The 10,112-nt window shown below is 41.2% G+C and overlaps 1 long non-coding RNA gene across 2 annotated transcripts; it reads left to right on the top strand.

Annotated features, from left to right (window-relative positions):
* Window positions 1–485: 485 nt before the first annotated feature.
* LOC117302965 lies at window positions 486–8,416 on the top strand. Of its 2 annotated transcripts, none has more exons than XR_004520481.1 (6): window positions 486–644; window positions 1,610–1,737; window positions 2,296–2,392; window positions 2,889–3,045; window positions 3,745–3,927; window positions 8,173–8,416. It is a non-coding gene; the product is annotated as an uncharacterized LOC117302965 (long non-coding RNA). The 2 variants fall into 2 exon arrangements; XR_004520474.1 differs by having other exon boundaries at window positions 489–644; window positions 2,885–3,045.
* Window positions 8,417–10,112: the final 1,696 nt, after the last annotated feature.

Here is a 10,112-nt window from a genome sequence, read left to right on the forward strand (position 1 = left end):
ATAAATTAGATTATAGAGTTATATAAGTTCCCTTCAGTAAATAAACTTTTTTTTCGTTCAGCCCCGCCCAACCTCATTATGCACGAATTTATCAAAAATGCCGAAGTGCACAACATTGTTTTGGAATTAATTAAATAATGCGTTCAAAAAAGTTTCTTTTAAACGACCGTGTTGAAAGTTGACCCCAAGCAAAGAGGGCGTAATTATACCAAGGTCAATGCACTTTTTACATTTCACAGAGCAACAAATGGTGCTTACTAGAATAAGGTTACCACCGCACCCCTATTTCTATGCCACCACCCAAAGTGTTGACTGGTATCCTGGCTTGTTGCTGCAGCATTAGCAGAAGATTGAAGGCAAGAACCGATTGATCTCCATATTCCTTGCCGCAACCAAAAAGAACCGAGTTTTGAGAAGAATCGATTTCATTTTTTGTTATCTTTGCGCTAGTTTTGCCTATAGATTAGCGTGTTGTTTTTAAAAATTGGTGTTCTTTAAAATATCGACTTTAGTAACCGGCTAGTGTTTCGATTACTTCTGCTATTCGGAAATCGGTATCATTGGGTCTGTTCTTCGCGCGCCAGACTATACTGGGTTTCCAACGAGGCAAGCGTGGGATGCAAAGTGTGAAATCTGAGGTCGAGGTAAATGTCCATTATTTCTTCATTTACCACCACTTTTCCTTCATTTAACTGAATGTCATATATCTTAAGGTGTTTCTCGTTTAAAAATTCGAAATGATACTCTTGCATAGCCAGTTTAACTTCAACAAATTGTGATTTATTTTTGTCTGGTCAGCGGCGATTTAATTTTAAATAAATGGCGATTTTACCCGCCGTATACGGGACGTAGCATGTATTGTTACACACATACATGTGTTGCGAAGTTGACACGCCCGATATGGCAAATAATATGCCGTTTCTGACACACACTTTCAATAGATTTTTTGTTTTTTCTAGAATTCTATAAACAGACAAACAAAAAACAAAAACCAAGAAAATAATTTGAAGTAATTTCTGCTTGAGTCTGAAGTGAAACGCAAAAACTACTGATTTTTAAATTGTATTGCCCCATCATATAAACTAATTGAATTGAAAATGTTAAACATGATAGAAGGTTTATCGCGAATAGCAAAATATCAAGAGAGGGCGCTGTTGTACCAACACAAAGGTACAGGCGTTGTGTGCGCGAGTCGTAGAAACTGCATAGAAACCCCCCATATTCCTTCCCACAATGCATTGCGTTTCTGAATCGCGATAAACCTTATGGAAACAAATTCTTGGGATTTGATTATTCAAATTCTTTGATTTGGTTATTCAAATTTTTGCTGGTCATTCAAATTATTCATGCCAATTGCTAGACTCGTTTCATTCAAATAAAGTTTCTTATCACGCATTTACTTGAGAGAAAATCCCTGAAATAACAGTCGCTTATAACAATCAAAATACTTTTGATTTCATCAGTACCTCCAGCCATTTTGTATTTGCTTTTAATGTTTTGTCTTCATTTACATTTTCATTGAAAGCACAGGACAACACAAAAAATATCAAAGAAAAAAAAGTTTATCTAAAAGCTAAATTGCTTTAATGATGTTGGGTAATTGTTGCAGGTCGTGTGATTTGTTTGTGTTCAAGATTGTGCTGCAGAACGGCTCAACATCTCTAAAGACATCTACCCCTCAACAATTAGATGTCCAAGACACGACTATGGTAGAAAAGCTGCTCGTTCCAGTAAATGGTAAATTTCCAAAACATAGCAATGGCAACACCCAGCCCAAAATGCTTCATATCAACACCAATCCTCAAGAGAACTGTGTCAAGCATCTGACCTCCCAATTTACTGCTGCTTGTTGTGATTGAAGAAATCAAAATTATCCTGGGCTCGAGCAATAAAATTCATCGTAAGACAAATTGTCAGTTTTACCATTATAATCTGTATTGTGACATCACACTTTGCTTTGCAACTCTGATTGATCATTCTTAGCCCTTTGTGAAATCGGCCCCTAATGGCATGAGTGCCTCTAAACATTTATTTTACTGAATGTGTATTTAACAAAAAATTCTAATGAAAAAGCAAGTTAAGTAAGTAAGGTTTACAGTGACCTATTCAAACATATCTTTAGTGAGTAGCGGCGTCTCTGAGAAGAGCCGATTTGTTCTGCTCAACATTTGAGTCTGTGTATACAGACTGTCTTATTTAAGACCCTTTTTTTTTCCACCATGCGTGGCAAGTTACCCTGCACCTAGATTGTAGAGGTAATATTCTTAAACATTGACAAATTTTGCATTATGTTAGTGTTACAGTGAGGCTTAGCATCTCCAATGACATGTACCCGTGTCAACATGTAGACGTCCAAGACCAACCTATAATAAAGCGCACTCTCAAGTTGAACGTGAGTAATAGAAAAGTAAACTTTTACCATTTACTGCCCTCCCAGTTGATGCTCTTTTCTGCAGAACAGAAGTTAAAACAAGTCGATTTCTTTTAGCCTTACAACTCATTCAAAGATGTTTGAATTTTGTTTTGCAACCATTTTAGAGAAATATTCGGGAAAGATCATGTTTTAAGCACATATATCAAAACAAAATCTGAACTTTTGTTAATTTCGCAAACCATTTGATAGAAAAGTTTTAACTCTGAGAGCACTCTGCTAACTATGAACATCATATCACCATAAGTCCTCAGTTGAACTGTTTCTTGCCAATGATGCCCCCCCCCCCCCCCTTGAATTACTGTTGGTTTCAGCCTTAATTTATTTTCAACAATCAAAATCCTCATATAACATGCATGAGTTTCTCTCGAACCATTTGTTATTACTGTTTTAGGGATGGATAATGTTCTTAATGCTGTAACTTGTAAATTGTAAATTTTGTTTGTGTTGAAGTCAGGCTTTAGCATCTCCAAACACATCTACCCATCACCAACTAGATTTCTGAGACTGGTCTATCATGATAGAGGAGCTGCTCTTTCTAGTGAACCTTCTAAGGAGCAAAATGTTTTGTGTTCACACCCTGTCCCAAGAAGCTGAATGCACCCTCATTAAAGGTAAATTCATGAAAACTTGAAATACTTGGCTTATGTTGATATTCTCCAGTACGGGCACTGGCACTAATGGTGCATGGTGTCGGGTAGTGATGCTTTTATATGGGCAACCTGACTGGCCTGTGACTGCCCACCCTACTGGCCATGGGTTACATGGTGCATGGTGTCAGGGAGTGATGCTTTTACATGGGCAACCTGACTGGCCTGTGACTGCCCACCCTACTGGCCATGGGTTACATGGTGCATGGTGTCAGGGAGTGATGCTTTTATATGGGCAACCTGACTGGCCTGTGACTGCCGAACCCTACTGGCCATGGGTCACTTGGTGCATGGTGTCAGGGAGTGATGCTTTTATATGGGCAACCTGACTGGCCTGTGACTGCCCACCCTACTGGCCATGGGTCACATGGTGCATGGTGTCAGGGAGTGATGCTTTTATATGGGCAACCTGACTGGCCTGTGACTGCCCACCCTACTGGCCATGGGTCACTTGGTGCATGGTGTCAGGGAGTGATGCTTTTATATGGGCAACCTGACTGGCCTGTGACTGCCCACTGTCTTTGGGTCACATGGTGCGCAATCCTGCACTTGGGGGTTGGGGATTTCCCACAGATTTTGGAACAAGCCCTGCAATGGATTTTGCACATCATAACTGATGGCATGCATAATTTTGTTTTCTTATTTGTAAACTTTGCCTTTCAGAGTCAGAGGTTTAGCTAGTGGTTCCCTGAAATCAAGTGCAGATGGAATGAGCACTACTGACACCTAGTAAAGGCTACAGGAAAAAGAGGGCAACGCGTATGAATACAATGTTATCATCAAGACATCTTAGCTGTTCATCAAGCAATCATGACTGAACAACCAAGCAGTTTGTTGCCTTCAAAAGTAAGATATTGTAGAGTTGTTAGTTTAATATTGTTATACTTTTTACAGCACTATATACAATTAACATTTTGTAAACAAAGTACGCCATTCTTGGTTCACTGTTATTCAATGAGGAGCAGGCCTGGTGGTGGTATGCCACTGGTTGCTGATGTCGGTTCACATACGTTTCTTGAGTGACAGACCTTTGGTTGTATGCCACTGGTTGCCAATGTTGCTTTACTTTACTTACTTGAGCAACAGACCTTTGGTTGTATGCCACTGGTTGCCAATGTTGCTTTACTATACTTACTTGAGCGACAGCCCGTTGGTGGTATGCCACTGGTTGCCGATGTTGGTTCACTGTTGCTTAACTTTACTTTCTTGAGCAACGGACTTTTGGTGGTATGCCACTGGTTGCCAATGTTGGTTCACTGTTGCTTTACTTTACTTTCTTGAGCGACAGACCTTTGGTGGTATGCCACTGGTTGCTGATGTTGGTTCACTGTTGCTTTAGTTTACTTTCTTGAGCGACGGACCTTTGGTGGTATGCCACTAGTTGCCGATGTTGGTTCACTGTTGCTTTAGTTTACTTTCTTGAGCGACGGACCTTTGGTGGTATGCCATTAGTTGCCGATGTTGGTTCACTTTACTTTTTTTGAGCAAAGGCCTGTGGTGGTATGCCAATGGTTTCCAATATCAATACACTTTTGTTCCTTGAGGGACACCTCTCTGATGCTATGCCATTGGTTTCCGATGTCGGTTCACTTTCGTTCCTTGATGAGTGACAGGCCTCTGGTGCTAGTCACTGGTTGCCGATTTCGTTCTCTGTCATTTCTTTAGCAACAGGATTGTGGTCCTATGTCACTGGTTGCCAATGTTGCTTAACTTTACTTTCTTGAACATCCGACCTTTGGTGCTTTGCCATTGGTTGCTGATGTCGGTTCACATACGTTTCTTGAGCAACATACCTTTGGTTGTAGGCCACTGGTTGCCAATGTTGCTTTACTTTACTTTTTAGAGCGACATGCCTGTGGTGCTATGCCATTGGTTGCTGATATCAGTTCATTGTCGTTTCTTGAGCGACGGACCTTTGGTGGTATGCCACTGGTTGCCAATTTTGCTTAACTTTACTTTCTTGAGCGACAGACCTTTGGTTGTACGCCACTTGTTGCCAATGTTGCTTTACTTTACTTTCTTGAGCGACAGACCTTTGGTTGTATGCCACTGGTTGCCAATGTTGCTTAACTTTACTTCCTTGAGCGACGGACCTTTGGTGGTATGCCACTGGTTGCCAATTTTGCTTAGCTTTACTTTCTTGAGCGAGAGGCCTGTGATGCTATGCCATTGGTTGCTGATATCAGTTCATTGTCGTTTTTTGAGCAACAGACCTTAGTGGTATGCCACTGGTTGCCAATTTTGCTTAACTTGACTACTCTTGATGAGCGAGATGCCTGTGGTGCTATGCCATTGTTTTTTTTATGTCGGTTCACTTACGTTTCTTGTGTCACATTCCTCTGGTGCTATGTCCCTGGTTGCTGATATGGGTTCATTGTTGTTTCTTGAGCGAAAGACCTTTTGTGCTCGCCATTGGTTGCTGATGTCAGTTCATTGTCGTTGCTTGAGCGACGTACCTTTGGTATGCCACTGGTTGCCAGTGTTGCTAAAAATAAACTTTACTTTCTTGAGCGACGGACCTTTGGTGTTATGCCACTGGTTGCCAATGTTGCTTAACTTTACTTTCTTGAGCGACAAACCTTTGGTGGTATGCCATTGGTTGCCAATGTTGCTTAACTTAATTTACTTGAGCAACAGACTTTTGGTTGTACGCCACTGGTTGCCAATGTTGCTTTACTTTACTTTCTTGAGCAGCAGACCTTGGATTGTATGTCACTGGGTGCAAATGTTGCTTAACTTTACTTACTTGAGCCACAGACCTTTGGTTGTATGCCGCTGGTTGCCAATGTTGCTTAACTTTACTTACTTGAGCAACAGACCTTTGGTTGTATGCCACTGGTTGCCAATGTTGCTTTACTTTACTTTCTTGAGCGATAGACCTTTGGTTGTATGCCGCTGGTTGCCAATGTTGCTTAACTTTACTTACTTGAGCAACAGACCTTTGGTTAAATGCCACTGGTTGCCAATGTTGCTTTACTTTACTTTCATGAGCGACAGACCTTTGGTTGTATGCCACTGGTTGCCAATGTTGCTTTACTTTACTTTCATGAGCGACAGACCTTTGGTTGTATGCCACTGGTTGCCAATGTTGCTTTACTTTACTTTCATGAGCAACAGACCTTTGGTTGTATGCCACTGGTTGACAATGTTGCTTTACTTTACTTTCTTGATCAACAGACCTTTGGTAAAACGCCACTGGTTGCCAATGTTGCTTTACTTTACTTTCTTGATCAACAGACCTTTGGTTGTATGCCACTGGTTGACAATGTTGCTTTACTTTTCTTTCTTGAGGGACAGACCTGTGGTGCTATGCCATTGGTTGCTGATGTCGGTTCACTGACGTTTCTTGAGCAACAGACCTTTGGTTGAACGCCACTGGTTGCCAATGTTGCTTTACTTTATTTTCTGTAGCGACAGACCTTTGGTTGTATGCCACTGGTTGCCAATGTTGCGTAACTTTATTTACTTAAACGACAGACCTTTGGTGGTATGCCACTGGTTGCCAATGTTGCTTTACTTTACTTTCTTGAGCGATAGACCTTTGGTTGTATGCCACTGGTTGCCAATGTTGCTTTACTTTACTTTCTTGATCAACAGACCTTTGGTTGTATGCCACTGGTTGCCAATGTTGCTTTACTTTTCTTTCTTGAGGGACAGACCTGTGGTGCTATGCCATTGGTTGCTGATGTCGGTTCACTGACGTTTCTTGAGCAACAGACCTTTGGTTGAACGCCACTGGTTGCCAATGTTGCTTCATTTACTTTCTTGAGTGACAGACCTTTGGTTGTATGCCATTGGTTGCCAATGTTGCTTTACTTTACTTTCTTGAGCGATAGACCTTTGGTTGTATGCCACTGGTTGCCAATGTTACTTTACTTTATTTTCTTGAGCAACAGACCTTTAGTTGTATGCCACTGGTTGCCAATGTTGCTAAACTTTACTTTCTTGAGCAACAGACCTTTGGTTGTATGCCACTGGTTGCCAATGTTGCTTAACTTTACTTTCTTGAGCGACAGACCGTTGGTTGTATGCCACTGGTTGCCAATGTTGCTTAACTTTACTTTATTGAGCGACAGACCTTTGGTTGTATGCCACTGGTTGCCAATGTTGCTTTACTTTATATTCTTGAGCGACAGACCTTTGGTGCTATGCCACTGGTTGCCGATGTTGCTTAACTTTATTTTCTTGAGCGGCAGGCCTTTGGTGCTTTGCCACTGGTTGCCAATGTTGCTAAACTTTACTTTCTTGAGCAACAGACCTTTGGTAGTATGCCACTGGTTGCCAATGTTGCTTAACTTTACTTTCTTGAGCGACAGACCTTTGGTTGTATGCCACTGGTTGCCAATGTTGCTTAACTTTACTTTCTTGAGCGACTGACCTTTGGTTGTATGCCACTGGTTGCCAATGTTGCTTAACTTTACTTTCTTGAGCGACAGACCTGTGGTGCTATGCCACCGGTTGCCGATGTTGCTTAACTTTATTTTCTTGAGCGGCAGGCCTTTGGTGCTTTGCCATTGGTTTCCAATGTTGCTTTACTTTATTTTCTTGAGCGACAGGCCTTTGGTGCTATGCCATTGGTTTCCAATGTCGGTTCACTTTCGTTCCTTGAGGCATATTCCTCTAGTGCAAACGTCACTGGTTGCGGATGTTGGTTCACTGTCGTTTAATTAACTGCAGGCTTTTGGTGCTATGCCACTGGTTTTGGATGTCGGTTCACTTTAGTTCCTTGAGCGAAATTCCTCTGGTGCTAGTCACTGGTTCCCGATGTTGGTTCACTGTTGTTTCTTGCGTGACCGGCCATTGGTGCTGGACCAGTGGTTTCGTTCTTTGAGCGACATTCCTCTGGTGCTATGCCACTGGTTGCCAATGTCGATTCTCTTTTGTTTTTGAGTGTCAGGTCTCTGGTGCTAGTCACTGGTTGCCAATGTCGGTTCATAATTGGTCAATAAATATCTTATAACACTTTTAATACAAATTTACATCACACTTGAATAGGGGGGCCTGACCAGTTCTTATCAACCCTGCAATTAATGTGCTAATTAAAATTGTTGCCTTATTTTTAATTTCTGGTCTTCAAACTTGACCTTTCAGAGACAGCGATGTAAGGAATATTTTCCTGAAAAGAAGTGTCCAGAATGGAATCACCACTGCTGATGTCATCAAGGATACTTGGTATAAGGGAGAGATGCGTATAAAACATCGCTATCGTCGAGGTGTGTTAGCTGCAAGCAATCATGGATGTAAAAATCAGTTTATTGGCTGCAACATTAAGGTATTATAAATGTGTTTTTATGAACTGAATAAGCTACAATGTATTCAGAACACTGTCGCTCGCCTTGTTTCATAAGCTACAATGTATTCAGAACACTGTCGCTCGCCTTGTTTCACGGTCTCCAAGAAATGAGCACATCATCCTTATTCTTCGCTGTCTCTACTGGCTGCCGATCAAGGACCATATTGTGTTCAAGCCAATGTTGCTCACTTACAAGGCTCAACATGATCTCGCTCCCGCATGTATCTCCGAACTTATAACCTTGTATAATACATATCCTCGTTGTCTTCGCTCATCATCACAGTTTCTACTGCAAGCCCCCCACAGAGTCTCTTCTTCGCACTATGGGGGTCAATGCTGCTCCCACCTTATGAAACAGTCTTCCTCTCCTTTAAGAGTCGTCTAAAAACCGACCTGTTTTCAAAATAATGATGCACTTTTTGTGCTTTTAATTCTTGTTTGTAGCTGATAAATGTTGTGTTGCTTTGTATGGCCAGATGCTGAGGATCTTGGCTAAGGGTGTAAGTGCTGGTAACCTCTCCCCTTTTCAAAATATGTTTTCAAATTAATGGTGCACACTTGTGCTTTTAATTCTTGTTTTTTTCAAATAATTTCTGTGTTGTTTTTGTATGGCCAGATGCTGAGGATCTTGGCTAAGGGTGTAAGTGCTGGTAACCTCTCCCCTTTTAAAATATGTTTTATTTTAATGGTATACTTACTTTTGTGTAGAGGTGTGAAGGTACTGGACACTATTGGTAATTACTCAAAATAATTTTTAGCATAAAAATTTACTTTGTTACTAGCAATGGAGACCTTTGGTTGATAGTATAAAACATTGGGAGAAATGGCTCCCTCTGACATGTCTGCAGTAACCTAGTTTTTGAGAATGAAGTAATTTCTCACTCGGATGATAAAAGACTTCAGCTGAAGCATTTTATTATGCATCTGAAAGCACACAAAGTAACAAGGGTGTTTTTTCTTTTATTCCAAATTTTTTATTTTATGCATATGTTGGGATACACCAAGTGAGAATACTGGTCTTAGACAATTACCAAAGGTGTCTAGTGTCTTTAATGATTTGGGCTTTGTTACTATCATTTTAATAAACATCTTGTAAATAACTACACCATTGCAAGCAAGCAAGCACAAACGCGATTTTTTTTGCACTTTGAAATTGCGATCTTAGAGTGTTGAAGGCATGTCACCCCAGTATGATGTCTTGCATTGTATCCCATTATAGTCTGTCTCTTATCATGGGAGTATCAGCTCCTATAATGGTGACATTGTGAGATTGCACTTATCATGCGAAGGTGCGTGCCACTTCTGCATTTATGCAGAGGTGTGTGCCACCTCTGCCTTGTGCGGAGGTGCGTGCTGCTTCTTAACGGTCAAACTCTCTTAGGCTCAGGCAAAGACAGCCCATCAATTTACTATGTTGAAGAAATCCCCCCAAAAAGAAATGTTAAATATATAGAATAACCCTTACCCTAATCTTAGCAACAAAAATTACATAACCTGTGGGAGACGACAGCGTGCTGAAGGCTTGCCACCCCAGTATGATGTCTTGCAGTGTATCCCATTATAGTCTGTCTCTTATCATGGGAGTATCAGCTCCTATAATGGTGACATTGTGAGATTGCACTTATCATGCGAAGGTGCGTGCCACTTCTGCATTTATGCAGAGGTGTGTGCCACCTCTGCCTTGTGTGGAGGTGCGTGCTGCTTCTTTACGGTCAAACTCTCTTAGGCTCAGGCAAAG

The sequence above is a fragment of the Asterias rubens genome, chromosome 1 (genome assembly GCF_902459465.1).
Source record: "Asterias rubens chromosome 1, eAstRub1.3, whole genome shotgun sequence".
Classification (NCBI taxonomy): domain Eukaryota; kingdom Metazoa; phylum Echinodermata; class Asteroidea; order Forcipulatida; family Asteriidae; genus Asterias; species Asterias rubens.